The sequence below is a fragment of the Dasypus novemcinctus genome, chromosome 5 (assembly GCF_030445035.2).
Source record: "Dasypus novemcinctus isolate mDasNov1 chromosome 5, mDasNov1.1.hap2, whole genome shotgun sequence".
Classification (NCBI taxonomy): domain Eukaryota; kingdom Metazoa; phylum Chordata; class Mammalia; order Cingulata; family Dasypodidae; genus Dasypus; species Dasypus novemcinctus.
The window spans coordinates 133,517,508-133,540,733 of record NC_080677.1 but is presented as its reverse complement, the minus strand read 5'-3'; the positions used below and the strand labels follow the sequence as shown (position 1 = coordinate 133,540,733).

At 39.0% G+C, this 23,226-nt stretch overlaps 1 protein-coding gene and 1 pseudogene across 1 annotated transcript in view; one reads left to right on the top strand and one right to left on the bottom strand.

Annotated features, from left to right (window-relative positions):
* XRCC2 (X-ray repair cross complementing 2) overlaps positions 1-23,226 on the top strand; it is a 76,367-nt gene that overhangs the window by 23,664 nt on the left and 29,477 nt on the right. The window lies entirely within an intron of this gene.
* On the bottom strand, positions 3,292-4,590 carry LOC101422270 (glutamine synthetase pseudogene; annotated as a pseudogene).

The following is a 23,226-nucleotide window of genomic DNA, read 5'->3' as shown; positions in this document are numbered from 1 at the left end:
TTTCTGCAAACAAGGCTTTTGGAATTTTGCTTGGGATTGAATTGATTTTTAAATTGCTGTGGGTAGAATTGACATCTTAATAATATTTATTCTTCCAATCAAGAAAAAGTAATAGGTTTAGGACTTCTTTGATTTCTTTTAGCATTGCTTTGTAGTTTTCTGTGTATAAGTCCTTTACATCCTTGGTTATATTTATTCCTAGATATATGATTCTTTTAGGGGCTACTGTAAAAGGAATTTTTTTTCTTGAATTCTTCTTCCAGTTTTTCAATACTAATGTATAGAAACACTACTGACTTTTGCATGTTGTTCTCATACCCAACCACTTTGCTGAATTTATTAGTTCTGGTAGCTTTGTTATGGATTTTTTCAGCATTTTCTGTATACAGGACCATGTCATTTGTAAATAATGAAAGTTTTCCTTCTCCTTTCCATTTTGGATACCCTTTTATTTCTTTATTTTGCCTAATTACTTTAGCTGGAACTTCCAGTACAGTGCTGAATAGCAGTGAAAGACATTGGGCATCCTTGGCTTATTCCTGATCTTGAAGGGAAAGTTTCAGCCTTTTACAGTATGATGTTATCTGCAGTTCTTCATATATGCCCTTAATCATGGTGAAAACGTTTCCTTCTATTCCTAATATTCTAAGTGTTTTGTTTTTTTAAAAGATTTATTTATTTATTTATTTCTCTCCCCATTCCTTCCCCTACCCGCCCCAGTTGTCTGTTCTCTGTGTCTATTTGCTGCATGTTCTTTGTACGCTTCTGTTGTTAGCTGCACAGGAATCTGTGTTTCTTTTTGTTGCGTCATCTTGTTGTGTCAGCTCTCCGTATTTGCGGCGCCATTCCTGGGAAGGCTGAACTTTCTTTCATGCCGGGTGGCTCTCCTTGTGGGGCGCATTCTTTGCACGTGGGGTTCCCCTACGCGGGGTGGCTCTCCTTACAGGGTGCACTCCTTGTGTGTGGGGCTACTGCGCATGGGCCAGCTCCACACAGGTCAAGGAGGCCTGGGGTTTGAACCGCAGACCTCCTATGTGGTAGACAGATACCCTAACCACTGGGCCAAGTCTGCTTCCCTAAGTGTTTTTATAAAGAAGAGATGTTGGGTTTTGTCAAATGCCTTTTCTGCATTAATTGAGATGATCATGTGTTTTTTTTCCTTTGTTCTGTTAATATAGTATAGTATATTAATTTTCTTATATTGAAATACCTCTTTATAACTGGGCTAAATTCTACTTGACCCTTGCGTATAATTCTTTTAATGTGTTTTTGGATTTGATTTGCTAGTGTTTTGTTGAGTCTTTTTATATCCATATTTATAGGGGATATTGGTCTCTAATTTTCTCTTACGGTATCTTTATCTGGCTTTGGTATTAGGGTAATGTTGGTCTCATAAATGAGTTAGAGTGTTTCCTTCTCTTACATTTTTTGGAAGAGTTTGAGCAGGATTGGTTTTAATTATTGGATTGTTTGGCAAAAAATTCACTTGTGAAGCCATGGGATTTTCTTTGTTGGGAGTTTTTTTTTTTGTATTTTTCTTAAAGATTTCTTTCTTTCTTCCCCCCCCCCCCCCCCCCCCCCCCGGTTATCTGTTCTCTGTGTCTATTTGATATTTGCTGCGTCTTGTTTCTTTGTCCGCTTCTGTTGTCGTCAGCGGCACGGGAATCTGTGTCTCTTTTTGTTGCGTCAGCTCTCCATGTGTGCGGCACCATTCCTGGGCAGGCTGCACTTTGTTTCGCGCTGGGTGGCTCCCCTACGTGGGGGACACCCCTGCGTGACACAGCACTCCTTGCGAGCATCAGCACTATGCGTGGACCAGCTCCACACGGGTCAAGGAGGCCCGGGGTTTGAACCGCGGACCTTATTGGAAGGTTTTTGAAGATTGAGTCAATCTTTACTTGTTATTGATATGTTGAGATCTTCTGTTTTTTCTAGAGTCTTTGTAGGTAATTTGTGTTTCTAGGAATTTGTCCATTTAATCTAGGGTATCTAATTTGTTGGTGTACAGCTGTTCATGGTATTCTCTTTTTTTTTTTTTTTTTTTTAGGATTTGGTTGTTTTTTTTTTTAATTATAAAAAGAAAAAAAAAAGACTCTTCAGAAATCTTAAAGGAAAGGAATACCCTGCACTCATGGAAAAAGACACCAGAATACAAAATTACAATTGTGTGACTCCAGGCCTTCCCCATCTCTTCAAAAGGCAGAGATGGGAAGACTTGAAGCCAACAAGCAATTCTGTAAAACAGAAAGAGTTAGAAACCCTACAAATATGATTAAAATATAAACTTGTTTTGCTTTTAAATTTTTTTAATATATCAAAAGGCCTGCTTTAATGACATGCTCTTCCACCAGAAAATAACTCCAATACCCCCTTTGTTGGGAACATGCTCAAGTTGACCAGCCAACTCATAATACTAACACCCGGTGTGTGTACAAGCACATGTGTTATCTTTTATCCAGAGCCACTGAACTCAGGTGATTGCCACGGCTAGTAACCTGCTTCCACCCATTTCCATTCTCTTCAGAAAGGTGGACAGGGCACAACCAAACTCCTTGAGTGGTAGGGAAGGAATAATGGCCCTAAATAGCCAATTTTTCAAGGTGTCTCTCCCACCCCCACTCAAAAGGAGACCCTTATTTCTAACCAAACTTGCATCAAATTTGCTTCCTAATGCTTAGAATGTTTTCCTTTAGAAAAACACACATATGCACACACCCATATATATAATTTTTTGTTTTTACATTTAAATATAAAAATACTATTCTGCTTTGTGTTATAAATGGAGGACCAAGTGATAGGAACTTTTCCTTCTTTTTAAGGTAGGGATATCAGTTAATCCTCTGAGCTGTCTTCAGGCTAGGGCATTTAGCCCAAGCTTAACAGTCGAGAGACCAGGGGCATTTTCCTCCTGATCTCCCTAACCTTCTTTCTCTACTTAATTCCCACTTCTAAGTTGGTTATAATCTTTTAAAAATGGAACTTCCCACCAAAGGGAGGAGGTGCTCTAACTATAGAGCAGTCAGGCCCCCTCACCTTCAGCTACCTCACAAAAAAAGTCCTGCTCTCCCTTCACAAACACAGATACTCTCTGTTCCAACAGCTATGCCCACTGGACAAACACACCTGATTAAAGGGAAGCAGTGGTTAGGTCTCCCCACCCTCCTCCCCACTAATGCACTATTGCCTCAGTCTTCAAAAGCTTCAGTGATAGGAAAAAAGAGGTGGGGTGGGGTGGGTGTACAGACATTAAGAACTTGACCCCTCAACCCTGGCCCAAAAAAGCAAGAGATATTAACTGGGCATGAGGAATAATATTCTGCCCTTTGAGTTACAGCTAGTAGGACAACTGGGAGAGAGGAAAAGTGGCTGAGGGATGAAGAACTGGGAGGAGTTTGATGGCTGAAGGTTTAGTCCATTTAGTTTTTATACTGGAAGGGCTCATTGCCGGTCTCTTTGAGAAGACACGTGCGTATGAGGGCTTCTGTCACTGCAAAGGGGTTACAGTTGGCAGATGGGCGGCGGTCTTCAAAGTAACCTTCTCTTGACCAACAGTCCTGGGAATGCGGATACTGGCACCACGGTTGGCCACACCAGCAGAAAAATCATTGATGTTGGAGGTTTCATGGAAGCCAGTTAGGTGCCGGGCATTGTCCAGCCCCCCTTGGGATCATAAGCGCGGATGTGGTACTGGTGTCGCTTACTTAGTTTCTCGATGGACTCCTCAATGTACTTCAGACCATTCTCTTCTCGCATGGCCTTCGTGCTGAAGTTAGTATGGCAGCCTGCACCATTCCAGTTCCCAGGAATGGGCTTAGGATCAAAGGTTGCTATCACACCAAAGTCCTCGCATACACGATGCAAGATGAAACGGGCCACCCAAAGATGGTCTCCCATGTCGATTCCTTCGCAGGGCCCTATTTGGAATTCCCACTGAGCAGGCATGACCTCAGCATTCGTTCCTCCAATCTTGATGCCAGCGTACAAGCAGGCCCGGTAGTGGGCCTCCACAATGTCTCTGCCATAGGCTTTGTCTGCTCCCACACCACAGTAATATGGGCCTTGGGGCCCCGGGAAGCCGTTGGAAGGCCAGCCGAAAGGGTGCCCATCTGTTCCCATAAGGGTATATTCCTGCTCCATTCCAAACCAGGGGTGCTGGTTGCTCACCATGTCCATTATCCGTTTACAGGTGTGCCTCAAATTGGTCTCTGCAGGCTTTCGGTTGTACTTGAACACTTCACAGAACACCAGCTTGTTAGGGTCCTTGCGGAAAGGGTCCCGAAACATGGCAACAGGGATGAGATACATGTCACTGTTGGAACCTTCAGACTGAAAAGTACTAGAGCCATCAAAATTCCACTCGGGTATCTCTTCTATATACTTGGGCTCACTGTCCAGGGTGCGGGTCTTGCAGCGCAGTCCTTCTCCAGTGCCATCTATCCAGACATACATGGCTTGGACTTTCTCACCCTGAGGCAGAGCCATATAAAGCTGCTTGATGCCTTTGTTCAAGTGGGAACTTGCTGAGGTGGCCATGGTGGAAGGTGTTCCCAGCTGTAGGAAGTAAGACATATCCATGGCGCCGCCCTTGTTCAGTCTCCTCTTTTTTGACTTGGGTTCACGCCTCTTTTCGTTGTCGTCGGACTCCCGCTGATCCAAGCACCGGGGGGAGTCCAAGCAACAGAGCTTCCTGCGCGGCGAGAGCGGGCTGGCGGCGAGAGCCAGGTGAGGCAAGGAGGCCGGGGTTACTGGTCAGAAGACTGCCTCTCTTCTCATTCTCGGCTCTGCTCGGTATTCTCTTATAATCCTCTTTTTTTTTTTTTTTCTATTTGTCTAGCTAAATGCTTTTCGATTTTTTTTATGTTAGTGTTACAAATTACTCCATTAACACAAGAAAATACAATAACAGTAAAACTGCTTTGATCTATTATTACACTCCCTCCTTATTTTTGTTCATTCCTTGATCTTGAGTGATTTGTGCTGATGTCCACTCTTACTGCTTCAGACTGAGAGGGTGCTTAATATTATATTAAGTATTATGGGACAGAGGAAAGGAATTGTTTTGCGGTTGAAGATACTCCTTGTTTTGGGGTGGGATATGTCCATCATCTTCATCATCATGTTGGTTGTCCAACATAAGCCCAAAGAACTGGAGAGTACGAGTTGTCTGTAAGTCTGCTGGGTTTCAGGGCTCCACTGGCATATAGATGATCTGAAGATTTAAGTCTTGGAGAAATATATTTAGCAGTTGCATAGACAGTTACAGGTTCAAATAAAGGGAGTAGAATTATGATTAGGAGAATTAAAAATGAGTATATCATATTGGGGAAATAGATTTTCACATAATCCTAAATAGGTCCCTTAAAGGGTCAAGGAGGTGTTGATTTCTTGAGGCTGTGTGGCTTGCCCATGGTATCTGAAAGTCCTTAGAGCTCTTGGGAGCACTTTTTTTCTTTTAAGGTACCAGGGCTGGGGGTTGAACCTGGGACCACATATGTGAGGAGCCGACACTCAACCACTGAGCCACGTCAGCTTCCTAGAGTTGGTTTTTCGTTTGTTTTGCTTGTTGTTGTTTTTGTTTATTTGTTTGTTTTAGGAGGCACCAGGAATTGAATCTGGAACCTTTCATGTGGGAAGCAGGTACTCAACTGCCTGAGCCACATCTGCTCCCTGGAAGCACTTTTGTTTCAGGTTTTGTTTACTGTGGCAGTTTGTGAAATCTGCCTGAGACTTGCATAAGTGTAACCTCCAGAATGACCTCCTGACTCACTTTGAAATCTCTAAGCCATAAAAACTGTTTTATTTAGTATTTCCCCTTTTTAGTCAATGTCTTTTTCCAAATGCATCACAGGTTAATGTTTTGTAATAAACCCTTGGTGCCAGGGAGGTTCATCCCCAGGAGTCATGTCCCATGTTGGGGGGAAGGTGGTGAGTTTATTTGGAGAGACTGGCATAGAGAGAGGTTACATTTGAGGAACAAGGAGATTTTTCAGGAATTAACTCTTTGGCATTAATTATAATTAGGCTTTGCTTCATTATTATAGGAATTAGGTTCATAAGTGCAAGTATTAAGATCAAGGGTTTGACATCCTGTCCTGTTTGTTTTGTTTTGTTTTGTTTTGCTTTGCTTTGCTTTGCTTTGCTTTGCTTTTTTAGGCAAGACTTATATATTCCAGAGAGATTTTTGCCATCTTATTTGAGAAAGTAGCAGGACTTCCCAATGATGGAAGTTTAATATTTTGTTAGCTTCTATGTGGGCCTCTATCCCAAAAACATACCCGTGACAAGAATACATTTATATCCCATAGAAGTATGCTTTAGGTGCATTTTCCCCCATACACTAATGAACTATCAACAGCCTCTACGAGTGACATACAAAATTTTCCTATATTTGTACTATAGACCATAGCCCTTGGCCACCCCAGCTGATACAGTGTCATTCAAGTCTTGTATTTACTTAATCTTCTGTTAAGATGTTCTGTCCATTATTGAAAGTGGTATCTTGAAATCCCTTACTAATAATGTAGAACTGTCTATTTCTTCTTTCAAATCTGTCAATATTTGCTTCATATATTTTGGACCTCTATCATTAGGTGCGTGTATACTCATAATTAAGTCTTGTTTGGGTCTTGCTTTTTCATCCATTCTGCCAACTTCTTCCTTTTAAATGGACAGTGAAACACATTTACATTTCAAGTAGGTATCGATAATGTACTACTTGCTTCTGCTATTTTTCTGTTTTGTCCTTGTAAATCTCACATCTTTTTTTTGCCCTCAATTCTTTAATACCTACTTTCATATTTATTTGCTGTTTTTTTAATGAGCAATTTTATTTCTTTTTTTTTACACCTTTTAAAATTGAAGATAATAGATCACAAAGAATATTACATTAAAAAACATAAGAGGTTCCCATATAACTCACCCCCCACTCCCTACCCCCATCACTTTTGTAAATTGTATTTTTTTAAAGATATATACATCACAAAAAATGTTACATTAAAAAACAAAAGAGGTTCCTATATACCCCCCACCCACCCCCACCCCACTCCTCCCACACCAAAAACCTCCGCCATAATTGTGGCACACCCATCACACTCGGTGAACACATTTTGGAGCACTGCTGCACCACATGGATAATAGTTTACCCTGCATTTCAGACTCTTCCCCAGTACATTTCAGTGGGTTATGACAGGATATATAAAGTCCAGCATCTGACCCTGCAATATCATTTAGGATAATTCCAAGTCCCAAAAATGCCCCCACATCACATCTCTTCTTCCCTCTCCCTGATCTCAGCAACTACTGTGACCACTTTCTCCACCTCAATGCTACAATTTCTTCTATTACTAGTCACAATATTTTTATAGTAGAATATCAGTAAGTCCACTCTAATCCATATTTTATTCCTCCATTCTGTGGACCCCGGGATGGTGATGTCCACTCCACCGCTATATCAAGAGGGGGCTTAGATTCCACATGGATGATAAATGCAATTCTTCTGCTTGCAATTGTAGGCACTCTTGATTCCCTGCTATGGTGGTTGACCATCTTCACCTCCCTGTTAGCTGATCTGGGTAAGTCCAAAGAACCAGAGAGTAGGAGCTACAACTCTGCTGAGGCTCAGGGCCCAGCTGGCACATGGGCAGTCCAGAGATTCAAGTTTCCTGAGTATACACCATCCCTAGTGCCAACCACAGGTTCAGTAAAAGTGACAGAAGAGGCATGTGTAGAAAGGTCATATCTGAATCCAACTCCATCACACTCAGGAGCACAAATTCCGAAGTAGGGCTCTCTGACATGGCACAGAACTCCAAATCCATCTGCCATGACCATATATCTTGTGGGTCTCCGTAACCTTCAGGAGAACTAGTACCTAGGGTTGTATATCTTTGGCTTTTTCTGGGGTCCTGCTAAGGGGTGGGTAAGCACGACCCCTCTCATGACTTACCGATTCTTTTTTGAAGACTCTTAGCCATATAAACTCATTTGTCTTTACCATTTCCCCCTTTTATTCAAGGTCAAAAAGCAGTTTTTAACACATGATCCTCCTTGTAGGCTGAGATATTCTGCTGGTCTGAGTTGACCCTTTTATTCAAGGTCTCCTTCTAGTTGCTTCTCCAGTTAGTGATTGGTAGTAATCCCTCGGCGCCAAGGAGGCTCATCCCTGGGAGTCATGTCCCACACTGGGGGGAAGGTAATGCGTTTATGTGCTAAGTTTGGCTTAGAGTGTGGCCACGTTTGAGCAACATGGAGGCTCTCAGGAGGTAAATCTTAGGCACCCTGCAGCTCTAGGCCTAGTTCGTATTTCAGGCACATAGGCTCCTAAGCATAGTCATCAATATCAAGGTCTCATTATTGGACCATCCTTCCTTGTTGGTCTTTGCTGTTGCACTTGGGGGATTATTGCTGTTCCATTGGGGAATGTGACAGAGCTATCCTGGGTAGGAACTCAGCACTCCCTCAGTTGACATTTGTAACTGTAACTACTATGAAACTACCCAACATACATCAGAATATTTTTAAGTCCTGTATATACATGTCCTGGAGAACTCCCTCTCACCCATGTGCCCCCCATCAGTAACACCCTACACCAATGTTCCTCCCCTGCCATAGTTGAACGTCTCTGTCGTCTAAAACTTCTTCCACAATGAAGCCTAATATATTGTCAAATTCAATTAGGAAATTGAAATATAGTGATGGGTTTAAAGTTTAGAAATAGAATATATACTAATTTAGAAATACTAAAATAAAGTAAAAATAAATTGGTGTATTAAAAGAATGAAAAATATTATAAAGCTTTGTTTTTAACGTTTTGCCTTTCATCACTGTAATAGGTGTTGCCCTGTATGTACAGTGGCAAGGCACTTTCTTTCATTCTTCCTCAGTGTCTACATCCTTTTTTTTTTTTCTAATTTTTAATTTTGTCTTCAAAACAGTTTTAGATCATATTTTCACATATACAATATAGGGAACTGCAACTTTGTTTCAAATGCACAAGAATAAAAGAACAGTAAAAGGAAGATCAACAAGTTATGGAAACATTATTCCTAAAAAGTTCTTTTATAGGCATTTTTATCTCATCTAATTCCAACTGTTAACTCAGTTTTTTCTCTAGTGTTCAGAAAGATATACAGATGAACACATTAAATGAGATAGTCAAGGTCTCCTTATTAATGGCAGAAAAAATGAAGAAGAGAAAAAACATGTTTAATCATGTTCATACCTCACAAAATCAAACCTCATAATTTTTTTTACCTTTGCAATTAATATAGTACCACCTTTGTTTGCTCTCACTACAAAAACATTTTAATGTTGTTAACTGTAGTCTATAAATTACACTGTATTTTTCCCATATATCACCACATTCTAAACACCCAGTAGAAGAACATTCTGCTATTTTATCTGTACCATTTTGAGTACCTTCTTATTTCTTTCTGAATATATTTTTTATGTATTTTCTTTGTTTTCCATGGGGTTGAAATTAACATCCTAAATCTATAGCAGTCATGTTTTATTTGATACCAACTTTTATTCAGTACCACACATTGTTCCTATTCCTCACCCTCCCCTCACCTTTTTCTAATTTGTTATCTTTATACATTGTATGTCTAAAAGCATAGATTTATCATTACTTTTAAAGTTCATTTGCATTTTAGCATCTTTAGGAAGTATGAAGTGGAGTTATACCAAATAATACAATACAATAATACTGGCTTTTATAATTCCCCAATGGTTACCTTTTTCACAGGTCTTTATTTCTTCATGCTGCTTTGAACCACTGATAATGCATTCATTTTAGTCTGAAGAATCCTCCTGCCAGCATTCCTCATCCCAGTACAAATATGTTCACTCCATGCTGTATATCCTCCCATTCTCTGACTGCTTAGATATGTAAATAAAATCTGTATAAAATTAATTTATAAGTAACACTGTTGAAATTCTGATCCCTACCTATGGAGGCTATGCCCTACCCCTCCCGTCCCCTCCCCTTGTAATAACCTTTGTGTGTGTTAATGTTAAAGACCAGCTTGTAGGACAGGTCTAGATTGATGAACTCCCTCAGCTTTTGTTTATCTGAAAATGTCTTAATCTCTCCTTCATTTTTTCAAAAAAGTCTAGCCGCATATGAAATTTTTGGTTGTCAATTGTTCTTTTAGCATTTTAAATATTTAGTCCACTACCTTCTTATCTCCCTGGTTTCTGATGAGAAACTGGCACTTAATCTTACTGGATTCTTTTGTATATAATGTATTACTTTTCAGAACTCTTGAGCTTGGCATTTAACCATTTGATTACTACTATGTGTCTGGCCATGTTTCCTGTTTGGGGTTTGTTCAACTTCTTGAATGTTCATATTAACTTCCTTTGTTAAATTTGGGAAGTTTTTCTGCCATTATTTCTTTGAGTGTTCCTTCTGTCCCTTTCTGTGTTTCTTCTCCTTCTGGGACTCCCATAATGCTTATACTGATATGCTTGATGTTGCCCCATATGTCTCCTAGGCTGTGTTCATTCTTTTTTATTCTTTTTTCTTTCTTCACCTCAGCCTGAATCATTCAATCCTCTTGTCTTCAAGATCATTGATTCTTTTTTCTGCCACCTCCAATCTGCTGTTGAAACCATAGAAGGAATTTTTAATTTCAGTATTACATTTTTAAACTCCAGTATTTTTATTGGTTCCTATTGACAATCTCAAAGAGTTTCCCATATTTTTTCATTTATTATTTTCCTCATATTCTTTAATTCTTTCTCTTTTTTTCTTGGTCTCCTTGTGCATATTGGGAGATCATTTTTTTAAGACTCTGGTAAATCCAAACCTTGGTTCTCTTTGTTGATATTTTCTGGATATTTATCTTGTTATTTTGGATGGGCCATCATTTCCCATTTCCTTTTTCATCTTGTAATGTTTTGTTGCATGCTGTACATTTTAATATTTTAAAGTGTTAACTCTGGGATTTAGTTCCTAAACTGTCTTTCCTTAACTTGCATCCAGCTAGTGATATGACAGAGATTTTCTTGAATGCCAGGAGGTAATCAAAGCAAACAAACCATAGCCAAAAGCACCTTTCACAGTCTTTGAAATCTGCTCTACTTTGACTGGTGGTCTCCTTAAGAGTTTAGCCTTCTTAGGAAGAATATTAGCCTGAGGCAAATGCAAAGTTCAAGGTACTCTGTCTTATCTGAGGAGCTGCAGAACATGCTTCTTTTCAAGGACTTGTGTCTGCTGGAGGACTCAAGACTACCCCTTTTATAATTTACTACAGTTCCAATGAATGCCCCTTCTACTCCCTTTGAAATAGACTCACCTCCTTGGGAGTGCTCACTTGAGTTACTTAATGCAAGTAGGTAATCATCACCTCCTTTGGGTGATCACTTGAGTGTGGTTGCTAGTCCTTTGCTCCAGGCTACTTCAATTTAATAGTTTCTCATACTGTTGCAGCTCTCTGCAAGCAGTTTTTCTGCCCTCAGGACAAAGTCTGGAAGGGTGAGCCCTAGACAAATTTCCTTGATTAGTCTCTCAGTCTGTGTATTTGTCAGTCAAAAGGGGTGCTGAGGCAAAACACCAGAAATTGGTTGGTTTTTATAAAAGATATTTATTTGGGGTTGAAGCTTACAGTCACAAGGCCCTAAAGAGTACAGCTCAAGGTACTATAAGTGGACTTTCTCACCCAAAGCCTGTTGCCATGGGTTGACACAAGATGAGGGGCGACATCTGTGAGGGTTCAGCCTTCCTCTTCCCTCTTTAGGCTCTGTGGGTCCAATTTCTTCTGATCTCAGCTGTCGGCTGGTTCCTGGGGTTCATTTCTTTCCAGGTTCAGCTGCTCTGGTCTCTTCACAAGGTCAGCTGTAAACTATCAGGTGAATGGCTCAACTCTCCCCAGGGCTCCAGTGTCAAAACCAAGTTCTCTCCTCTGCTGTGTCTTTTTCTGTGTGTCTACTTCCATGTGTTCTTCATTGAGCATTTGTTTATATAGCCTACCAAGGGCAGCGGGGAATCAACCCTGTTTGATCCTGGCAGTCGGATCGAAGTTCTCTCCTTTTCCTTGTCTTTGCAAGTGTCATCTTGAATGAGTGTCAGCCTACCAAGGAAGTGTGGACTCAACCCTGATTCATGCTCTACTAATGTGGTTGAATCAAGCCCTAATCTTAACATAATTTAATCAGAGACATCGCAGCTGAATATAATACAAAGGATATCACACCCAGTGGAGCAGACCAGTTTATAAACATAATATCTGTGTTTTGGAATTCATAAATAATATCAAATTGCCATAGACTTTTGACCTGATAGATTGGTTCTGGCATACATGCACCCCAGTATGCACACAAGGGTCACTCTTTCCCTCTGCAACATGGCTGGGGACCCACAATGGGAGTGCAAGCTGGCTTCACCCCACCTTTTGGAGGGTGTAGAGGAGGGCTAGCAAGGGTGCTAGGTGATACTTCTATGGCTTTTGAAGCGGTATATTCTTTATTCAGTACTTGCCCAGTTAATGCAACCCTTTAACTGCTTTCCTAGTTTTGAGGAAGGTTACTGTCTTTACAATTCCTCTGATTTGCCTGAGGGGGGGTTATAATGATGACTGCTCTCAGACCCAACTCCACCTGTCTGAAGTAGCTGGAGAATCAGACCACCTCACCCAGCAATCCCAGAATTTGGAGGACTAAATCTTTTTGTCCCACCTTGGCACCAGCAACCTACACTAGGGGCCAGAGTTCCAGTCTTCACTGCTGTCCCATGAGCCTGGGGAAGAGGAATGGTAGTTACTGCAGGGATGGGGAAACTCACTGGTATTTATGGCACTTTACCAGCTTCTTCCTTTCGTTCCTCCCTGGATGCTGAACAGTGTTCCACTAGACTGCAGAGTTTCAAAATAGTTGATTCAGACAGTGCCTGTTCTTGGGGAGAGCTTTTGAGCTCTCTAAGGAATTGTTTTATCCCGGGGCAAAATTTTTGTGCCACTTCTCTGAAGCTGGTGGAGGGGTGATAGCCTGCTTCCCTTGGAGTGCTACCTCTGCTTTATGAGCAGGTTGTTTGTCTGGCTTGGTAAATTCTGATCTTCTTGTCTTGCCTCTCCCAGTGTGGAACCTCCCCTTTATGAGTAAGTTTGGACAAGGGCAATTGGGGCCTCAGTATTTGCAGCCTGTCATACCTGGAGTAGGGCCTCTACTGTACCAGTATGGACTGGGTAGAGAAGAGAGCCCCCATACTTTCAGCCACAGTTGCTTGGAATTTAGCCTCTGAAATACAGAGGTGGTGGTGGCTGAGAAATACTGGTGGCCTATCCCTTCTGGGAAGATACTGTAGCCATCAATTGTGGGAGATGGAGCCCCATCTTCTTGCAGCAGATGGAGCCCTATCTTCTTAGCCATACTAACCCAGAGTTGAGCTTTCATGGTGGAGTTGGAGGCAGAGAAGGAGTTAGCAGGTTGTGGCTCAAGTACCACAGGCTCTTTCTTTTTGAGATTTAATAAATATTTTTCCATTTGCTCTATGCCATTAGGAAAATTTTCAGAGACTTTAAATGGAAATTTTAAATTTGTTTTAGAATTTCCCTGAGTTATGGTTATTTTACTGGGGAGAAGGTCCATGGAGCTCCTCAAACACTTCTATTCTAGATGTGGTTATCTTGACTAACATATTTATTACTAAATATTACTTACAATATTTAGTAGTATTCTTTACTTAGGTTACATTTTCTTATTGTTCTCAAAGACAAGCTTTTCTATTCCCAGAATAGCATGATAGAGTGAAAGGATGAGTTGAAATGCGTAGTTGGTAACTAGAGAAATAAATAGAAGTAGCGTCTTATCCAGAGGCCACTTAATAGTATAGTAGCACCTCATTTTACAAGAACGCAACACATGCAAATTCAGGTGTACGTGACTGGCAATTGAAAAAGAGAATTAAAATTTTTAAAAAATATTTCTGTGTTTAGTTTTATTTACTTCTTGTTCCTACGCTGTTTATTTGCCTTATTTATTTAGAAAAGGGTGATCGATATGTTTGTATAAGAAATACTTATTAAATAATGAGGTTTGCTATTATGCATGATTTTCAACTTATACAAGGGTCTTGGAAAGTACTGGTTGTGTAAAACTAGGTCCTACTATATTCCAGTTTTCTAGAGCACATCTAAAACTTGAGAATTAAGCAACAAAATTAAGAATTAAGTCAACAAAATATATATTCAAATCAATGCCCTAAAAATTGTCTTTTTAATAAAATCGTATAGTTTTATTCCTTATTCCTCCTTTGACTTTTCCTCTCTTTTCCTCATTTTAGTCCTAGATCTTTTTTTCTTGTTTTAGTGATTTCAGCTCTTCTTGGGAGAAGAGACATAATTAAAATAATTATTTATATGAGAATAATGCTTTTATGTATAACACAATCACATGTATACATTCACTTATGCAAATACTTATTGTTCCTTACCCTGCCATACATTGTTCTATGCTGTGGTAATATATCACTGAACAAAACAGATAAAACTCCCCGCCCACATAGAGATTATATTCTGGTGGTACCTGCATACAAAGAATATACATGCCCAAAGCCTCAGTTTTCTATAGACTGTTTAGTTTTATGTTAGGCACAGATTTTACATAATTGTGTTTCTCAGTCTAGAGGTCTAGAAGCTGAAGGAAAGTTCTGCTGAGAGCCAGGCACAAAGACTAAGAGCTGACAGCATGACAGTTGGGAGACTCTTATATTAGCATATAAAATATAGCAGCCAGGAACTCCTTACTATAAATGCAAATTAACCTGTCTTCCTGAAAGACCTTGAGGCTATCCTGGTTTTAGTGCACAGAACAGTAGTTGAATAAAAATTGATAGACTTGAGAAAAATTTGGATTTACTCTTGATTCTCAGTTTAAGTTGTCAAGAAAATATGTACATCATTTTATTATAATATAGTATTTTCAGAATCAGTAAGAAATTTTTCAAGCTATACATTTATAATTAGTGTATTTGGTGTACTTTACTGTGTGTATATCTCAATAAAAAATGAGGGGAGAAGTGCATACCATCATAGAGGAATTAATTAATTATTTGTATAATATCTTATTCTGTCATTGTTATGACTAGGATCTTTCTCTGTTTTGCAGAGAATATTCTAAACCAAATTAGATATTGTAAGTCAAAATAGAGGCAATGGATCCAATTTTGACTTTCTATACATGTACCTCTTCCCTTTAATTTGAATGATCAGGAAGACTGTAATAATAGAACATTTTTCATGCTATAAAAATAAAGTTTCCTCACTTTTTTATTCTTCCATTTTATGGAAAACATGTACTTTTGGAATGTCTCTAGTAATTACCAATCACTTATTAAATTGTGGAAAAAGAGATAATCATTGTGGTACTGATACACCAAAAAGAATTATATTAATAAAATTAAATCAAGTCAGGATATTAGCATTAACAAAATAATTCATGTCATCCTGAATAATAGAAGATATCTACTTAAACTTGGTGACAGTAGAGCAAATGTTATTGTGGGGAAGTGGATGTGGCTCAAGCAATTGGGCTCCCATCTACCATATAGGAGGCCCCGGTTCAATATCCGGGGCCTTCTGGTGAAGGCAGGCTGGCCTGCACGGTGAGCTGGCCCATGTGGAATGCTGGCCTGTGCAGTGGGCTGCCCTGAATGGAGCCCCGGCCCATGCAAGAGTGCTGGCCTGCGCAGGAGTACTGGCCTACAAAGGCAAGCTGGCCTGAGCAGAGAGCTGGCTCAGCAAGATGACGTAACAAAAAGAGACACAGAGCAAAGACAATAAAAGACGCAGCTGGAAAGTGGATTTGGCTCAACTGATAGAGCGTCCACCTACCACGTGTGAGGTCCAGGATTTAAACCCAGGGCCTCCTGATCCATGTGGTGAGCTGGCCCATGCGCAGTGCTGATGCACGCAAGGAGTGTCGTGCCATGCTGGGGTGTTCCCCACTTAGGGGAGCCCGTCATGCAAGGAGAGCTGCCCCGCGCGAAGAAGTGCAACCTGCCCAGGAGGGGCAACACATACAAGGAGAGCTGACGCAGCAAAATGACGCAAGAAAAAGAGACACAGATTCTCGGTGCCGCTCACAAGAATACAAGTGGACACAGAAGAATACACAGCGAATGGACACAGAGAGCAGACGACTGAGGGGGAGGGGAGAGAAATAAATAAATAAATAAATAAAAACTTAAGGGAAAAAAAACAGAGAGATGCTGCAGACCAGGGAGTTGAGGTGGCCCAAGAGGTTGAGCACCTCTCTCCCACTCCAGAAGCTCCCAGGATCGGTTCCTGGTGCCACCTAAAGAGAAGACAAGCAGACACAGAAGAAAGTACAGCAGACAATGGATGAGAGAGGGGGATATAAATAAATAAATATTTTTTTAAAATATTATTGGCTGGTTTGTGTACTCTAACTTCATTTTGCTGTTTACCTTCTACAAGCATGATCCTTGTTTTTGGAAATACATAATTATTGAAGTAAATACAAGTATAGTTATTTTTAAATTACCATATATATATTAGGAACACCTGTGTAATTGTACTTTTCTGCATTTAAATGAGTAATGAAAATGCACTCAATCCAAAGCTTAATTTCTGGAAGAATTCTTTTTGGCCTTGGTAAAGAATATAGTCTGCATTTAGAGCTTAATTGCTAATATTGGGCCATTTTTAATCCACAAAAAAGCAAATTCATTTGTCACAATCTATACAAAATGGTTCAGTTTGAAATTTGGGGCAAATTATTTTGGGCAATAGGACTCTTTTTTCCAAAAGAAATAGATGTTAGAATCAAGGTGTATTCTTAAAATAATATGTCTGTGGCTCTAATATTAATGCGTTTAATATGCATTAGACTCTGTGGTTAGCAAGGGGTTACCCTGTAAATTAGATATCATCCCTATCAGGGATCATTCAGGGGAAAGATAAGTAAGAAAATAATTATACTGTGGAATGAAAATTGCTTTGTTAGAAATACGTACAAAAAGCTTAAAAGTGATACCATCTAATTCTTCTGGACTGAGTTGGGAAAGGCCTAATAGAAATAGAAACATTTGAATTTGTTTTTAAAGGATGAAAAGTAGTTGGCCAATAGAATATTGTGTGATGGACATTCCAGGTGAATAGAATATCATGTACAGAATCAAAAAGGTGTGAAAGAAAAGTATGTTTAGGAAGAATTATTCTTGGTGTTAGTGTTTAGAAAGGGGGTGTGGTTGGAATGAGGCTAGATTGCTTTTTGTCCCAATTATGAAGGGTCTAGTATACTGTGTGAACTAAGTTGAAAGTATACCCTGTACACCATATTTTGAGAAAAATATTTCCTGGAACCCTATTCTATAAGATACTCTGTGGAAAAAGAGTTCCAATTTCAAATTCGTTTTAGAAATTCTATATACTTTATTTCCTTTCTGGAGATTAATTACTATTAATGACTCTGAGAAGCCTTATAGCAATGGAAATGTTCTAATTTATTATGTCCCAGCATGTTTGTCTGTAAAACACTTTTTGAAATAGGAAATACCTATATCAACATCATTTGGAATTAGTATTCCAATGAACATATTAGAAATGCTGCAGAAAGTCAGGGGAAGCAATAGAAAGAATTTAAGTAGGATAGTGACATCTTTATGTTTGTTTATGAAAAGATGAGTCTTTTTTTTAAGTGTGTTTTTTATTTTTGAAAGATACATAGATCACACAAAATGTTACATTAAAAAATATGAGGTTCTCATATACCCCACTCCCCACACCCACCACTCTTCCCACATGAACAACTTCTTTCATTAGTGTGGTATAGTCATTGCATTTGATGAATACATTTTGGAGCACTGCTATGCAGCACAAATTATAGTTTGCATTGTAGTTTACATTCCCAGTCCATTCAGTGGGTTATGGCAGGATATATAATGTCCTGCATCTGTCTTTGCATTATCATTCAGGACAACTCCAAGTCCCGAAAATGCCCCCCAAATCACACCTCTTTTTACCTCTCCCTGCCTTCAGCAACTCCAAGGCCACTGTCTCCACATCAATGTTATAATTTCTTCTATTGCTAGAGTCACAATAGTTCTACATAAAATACCAGTAAATCCACTCTAATTCATATTTTATTCCTCTATCCTGAGGACCCTGGGATGGCGATGCCTACTCCATCTCTAAACTGAGAGGGGATGAAAGATGAGTCTTATAGCAATGTTGAGACTGGACTGAATAAGAGACATTGAAGCAGTAATAATAGGCGAGGGTCTACTTTATTAATCCAAGTGAGAGCTATTAATAGTCTAAATTAATATAGTAAGGCTAGAGAGAGATTCTATTTTAAAATCATTTGTTTTCTTTAGTTTCCCTATTTGTAAAACTGAAATTCTGTTCCATCAGAATAGAAATCCTATGGCTAAAGAGCCTAATAAAATGCCCAGCTGTAGGAACATATTTCATGTAAATTTATGGAAAAGAATGTTTACTAAATAGCATCATGACTGTGATTGTGATCATATTTGTATTTATATTCATATATAAATTAAAACTTTCCAAGTTGAATGAACGCAGGTAGTTCATTAAATGGGAAAATATAAATTAATGAAGTGCAATTTCCAGAGCATTTAACCTCTGGAATAAAATGCAAGCAAATATCGGCCTCATAACATTATTTGAAATAAGAGAAAGTTCTTGTGGTACATGAAAGAATAGAAAATTTTGTGACAGTATACAAGAAATAAAACCCTATGGTCTTGCTAACATAGAAATACTTTTCTTTCGTTTTGGTTATCATTCCCTCAGACACCACTTTTGATTAGCAAGGACAAATAAACTTTAAATTCCAAGTTCGAAGGATGAAATTTTGAAATATATTTACAAAATCTATCTCAGTTGCTGGATCCCTGCTTGAGAAGCAGGTTTCAAACAAATGTTAATGGAACCAAGTAAACTGTCCAGTTAATGACAATCCAGCTTTTAGGTGCATATATAGGTTAGAAGAGGGGTTATGTTTAGAGAATTATTCATTTGAATATCATTGCCATATTACATCAAATATAAGGAGCCATAAATTTTAAGGCACACCGTTATTTTATGTATTTCTAAGAAAGAAAAGAATACTGCCAATTAAACTGACAGCACATTCTTTCTACCTAGAATTTTTATTTTATACTTCCTTGAAGAATTCCAATAGACTTATTTGGATGTTGATTTTTTTTAATAAAGCATAGCTTCACTCTTAGGCAAATGTAAGCTAAAATAAACTGGGTAACACATCTCTATAACTTTTTCATGCAGTTTGCATCTTCTGAATCATTTTTTGATTTGAGATCATAATCTCTGTTTTACCATACAGTACCATTTGCTCTGCCATCAAATTACTTCTAATAAAACCTTTCTTAAATGAATGTGCTCCAGGATTATCTTCCAAGCCACTGACAACTGTTTTGTAAGTTTGACACTGTCTTTATTGATTTTAATAAATGATATGAAAGTGTTTTTTTTTTAAGATTTATTTATTTATCTCTCTCTCCCCCCTGCTCCGCTCGTTGTTTTTGCACTTGCTGTCTGCTCTCTATGTCCATTTGCTATATGTTCTTCTGTGTCTGATTGTCTTCTCTTTAGGTGACCAGGAACTGATCATGGTACCTTCTGGAGTGGGAGAGAGGTGCTCAATCTCTTGTACCACCTCAGTTCCCTGGTCTGCTCTGTCTGTTATTGTCTCTTCTCCGTGTCTTTCTTTGTTGTGTCATCTTGCTGCACCAGTTCTCTGTGCAGGCCAGCACTCCTGCGTGGGTCAGCACTCCGCATGGACTTGCTCTCTGCTCGGGCCAGCTCACTGTGTGGGCCAGGCTTGCCTTCACCAGGAAGCCTCAGGAATCGAACCCTGGACCTTCTATATGTTAGACAGGAGCCCAATTGCTTGAGCCATATCTGCTTCCCCATGAAAGTTTTCAGATCACAACCAGGACTCATATTTCTTTCTCGAATGGTCTCTAATAGTTAAACTGGAACTTTAAGTGATGTAGTTGTCTTGGTATGATATTAGAAATAACTGTTCTCACATAGGCAGGCTATAATATTTTCACCACTCTGGCCTATGACACTCATAAATCACTGTATATTGTAAGATGCATCCCAATATCAGAAGTTTGAAGTTTGAAAAAATGTGCATTTTAAAATTGATGAAATACAGACTATAATAGGATAATTAAAATCAGTAAAAAGAGTGAAATACTGACATGAAAGGATCTTTAAGGATCTAGCTGAGTAGGTATGAGCTTGTGTGGCTCACCATACAAGTAACTTTGCAAGCATGAACACGTGTGTGTGTGTGTGTGTGTGTGTGTGTCCTCGTACCTTTGTACCCCTGTAGGTGCCTGATAATATACCTATACTAGACATATTGAAAGTAATTAACAAAAATGTATACTATGTTGCTGACAATGGTCACCTACTAATGAATGGAACACATAAAAGTAGTTCATATTTTGCACTTTACGTACTTCTGCATCATTTCAATTTTGGGCAGTGATAGCATGTTTAAATATTACTTATATAAAAAGGCAACTGACTTCATAAAATACAGTTGTATTTTTTTAGCATATGATTGAACATTGATCTTCTCTTAGTCAAAAATAATTATGGTATTTTGGGAAGCAGATATGGCTCAAGCGATTGGGCTCCCGCCTACCACATGAGAGGTCTGTGATTCGGTTCCCGGTGCCTTCTAAAGAAGACGAGTTGGCATGACAGGCGTGACAAGCTGACACAAGAGACACAAGAAGAAAAACATGATGAAAGACACAGCAGGGAGTAGAGGTTCCCGGTGCCTCCTAAGGAGGATGAGCAGGACAGCAAGCTGGTGTGATGGGCAGACACAGTGAACTGACATGACAGAATGATGCAACAAGAGACACAAGAGGAAAAACATAATGAGATACAACAAAGCAGGGAATGGAGGTGGCTTAAGTGATTAGACACCTCCCTCCCACATTGGAGGTCCTGGGTTCAGTCCCCAGTACCTCCTAAAGAAACAAAGAAGATGAACAGATACAACAAGTGCAAACAACGAGGGGGTGGGGAGATATAAAAAAATAAATCCTTAAAATAGTAATAATAATTATTATTATGGTTTTTTTAATAAACTTGCCACCAGGCTTCCAATTTTTTCCACATCCTGTGAACAACTGTTAGTGTCCATTAGTTAAAACCATCCTAGTAGATGTGAAGTGGTATCCCACTGGTTTTGATTTGCATTTTGCTGGTGGCTAATGATGTTGATCATGTTTGCGTGTGCTTTGGGGGCATTTATGTATCTTCTTTGCAGAAGTGTCTTTATCTTTTGCCCATTTTTTAAATCGGTGTATTTGTAGTTTTATTATTGAGTTGTAAAATCCTTTATTTTAGATTACAAGTCCCTTATCAAATATGTCATAATTTTTTTTCTATTCTGTGGGTTATGTTTCATGTTTTGGAAGCACAAAGTTATTAATTTTGATAAATCAAATTTATCATTTATCATTCTTTTGCATGTGAATATCCAGTTGTCCCAGCCTTATTTGTTGAAGAACTATTTTTCTCCATTTAACTGGGTTTGCACCCTTGTTGAAAATTAATTTACCATAAGTGTATGAGTTTATTTGGGGACTCTCTTCTACTCCATTGACTTATATATCTTTCCTTAGGCCAGTACCACACTGTCTTGATTACTGCAGATTTGAAGTAAGTTTTGAGATTGGGAAATATGAGTTCTCCAACTTTGCTCTTATTTTTCAGGATTGTTTTGGCTAGTCTGGGTCCCTTAAATTTCTACGTGCATTTTAAGATAAGCTTGTTCATTTCTGCAAAAAGAATAGATTGGATTTTTTTTTTCTTGAGTTACCCGGGGCCAGGGATTGAACCCTGGGACCTTGCAAGTGGGAAGCCGATAAACCACTGAGTCACATCGGCTTCCTTGAGTTGGTCTGGAAGGTACTGGAAACGGAACCTGGAACTCCCATGCGGGAGATGGGTGCTCAATCACTTAAGTCATGTCTGCTCATGGTAGATGGGATTTTGATAGAGAATGCAATGAATATGTAGATCGATTTGGGGAAGATTGCTGTCTTAATAAGTCTTTTATTCTATAAACCCAGGATGTCTTCACATTTGTTTAAGTTTTCTTTCATTTCTTTCAATAATGTTTAGTAGTTTCAAAGTAGGAATTTTGTACATCTTTTGTTTACTTATTCCTAAGTATTTTATTCTGTTTGGTGCTATATTAAATGGAATCATTTTCTTTTCTTTTTTTTTTTTTTAAGATTTATTTATTTCTCTCCCTTCCTATGCGTTGTGCTCTCCCTGTGTCCATCCACTGTGTGTTCTTCTGTGTCCTCTTGCATTGTCAGGCAGCACTGGGAAACTGCGTTGCTTTTTCTTGTTGCGTCATCTTGCTGTGTCAGCTCTTCGTGTATATGGTGCCACTCCTGGGTGGGTTATGCTTTTTTCACATGAGGCAGCTCTCCTTGCACATTGGGCACCCCTATACGGGGGCATCCCTGCATGTCATGGCACTCCTTGTGTGCGGCTACACTGCGCATGGGCCAGCTTACCACACGGGTCAGGAGGCCCTGGGTATCGAACCCTTGACCCTCCATATGGTAGGCAACTCTATCAGTTGAGCCATGTCCACTTTCCTGGAATCATTTTCTTAATTTCATTTTTGGATTGTTCTTTCATAGTATATAGAAATATAATAGATTCTTTTATGTTGTTCTTCTATCAATACAACCTTGCTTAGCTTTATTTTTTAGTTCTAATTTTGTGTATGTGTATAGATTCCTTAGGGTTTTCTACATATAACATCAATGTAATCTGCAAATAGAGATAGTTTTACTTCTTTCTTTCCAATCTGGATCCCTTTTATTTGATTTTCTTGCCTAATTGCCTTGGCTAGAACATCCTGTCAAATCCTGTCCAAAAGAACATACCGTTCCTGATCTTGGAGTAAAGCATTCAGTCTTTTGCCATTAAGTATGATATTAGGTTTTACTTAAGAGATTGAATTAGTAACTTTAAAAATCTCCTTCAAAGAAAGCCCAGGGCCAGATGGCATTATTGGTGAATTCCTCCAAATATTTAAAGAGAAATTAATACCAGTTCTTCACAAATTCTTCCAAAAAATAGAAGAGGATAAAACACTTCCCAACTCATTCTATGAGGTTAGTATTCCCCTAATATCAATTTTGCACAAAAACCTCACAAGAAAACT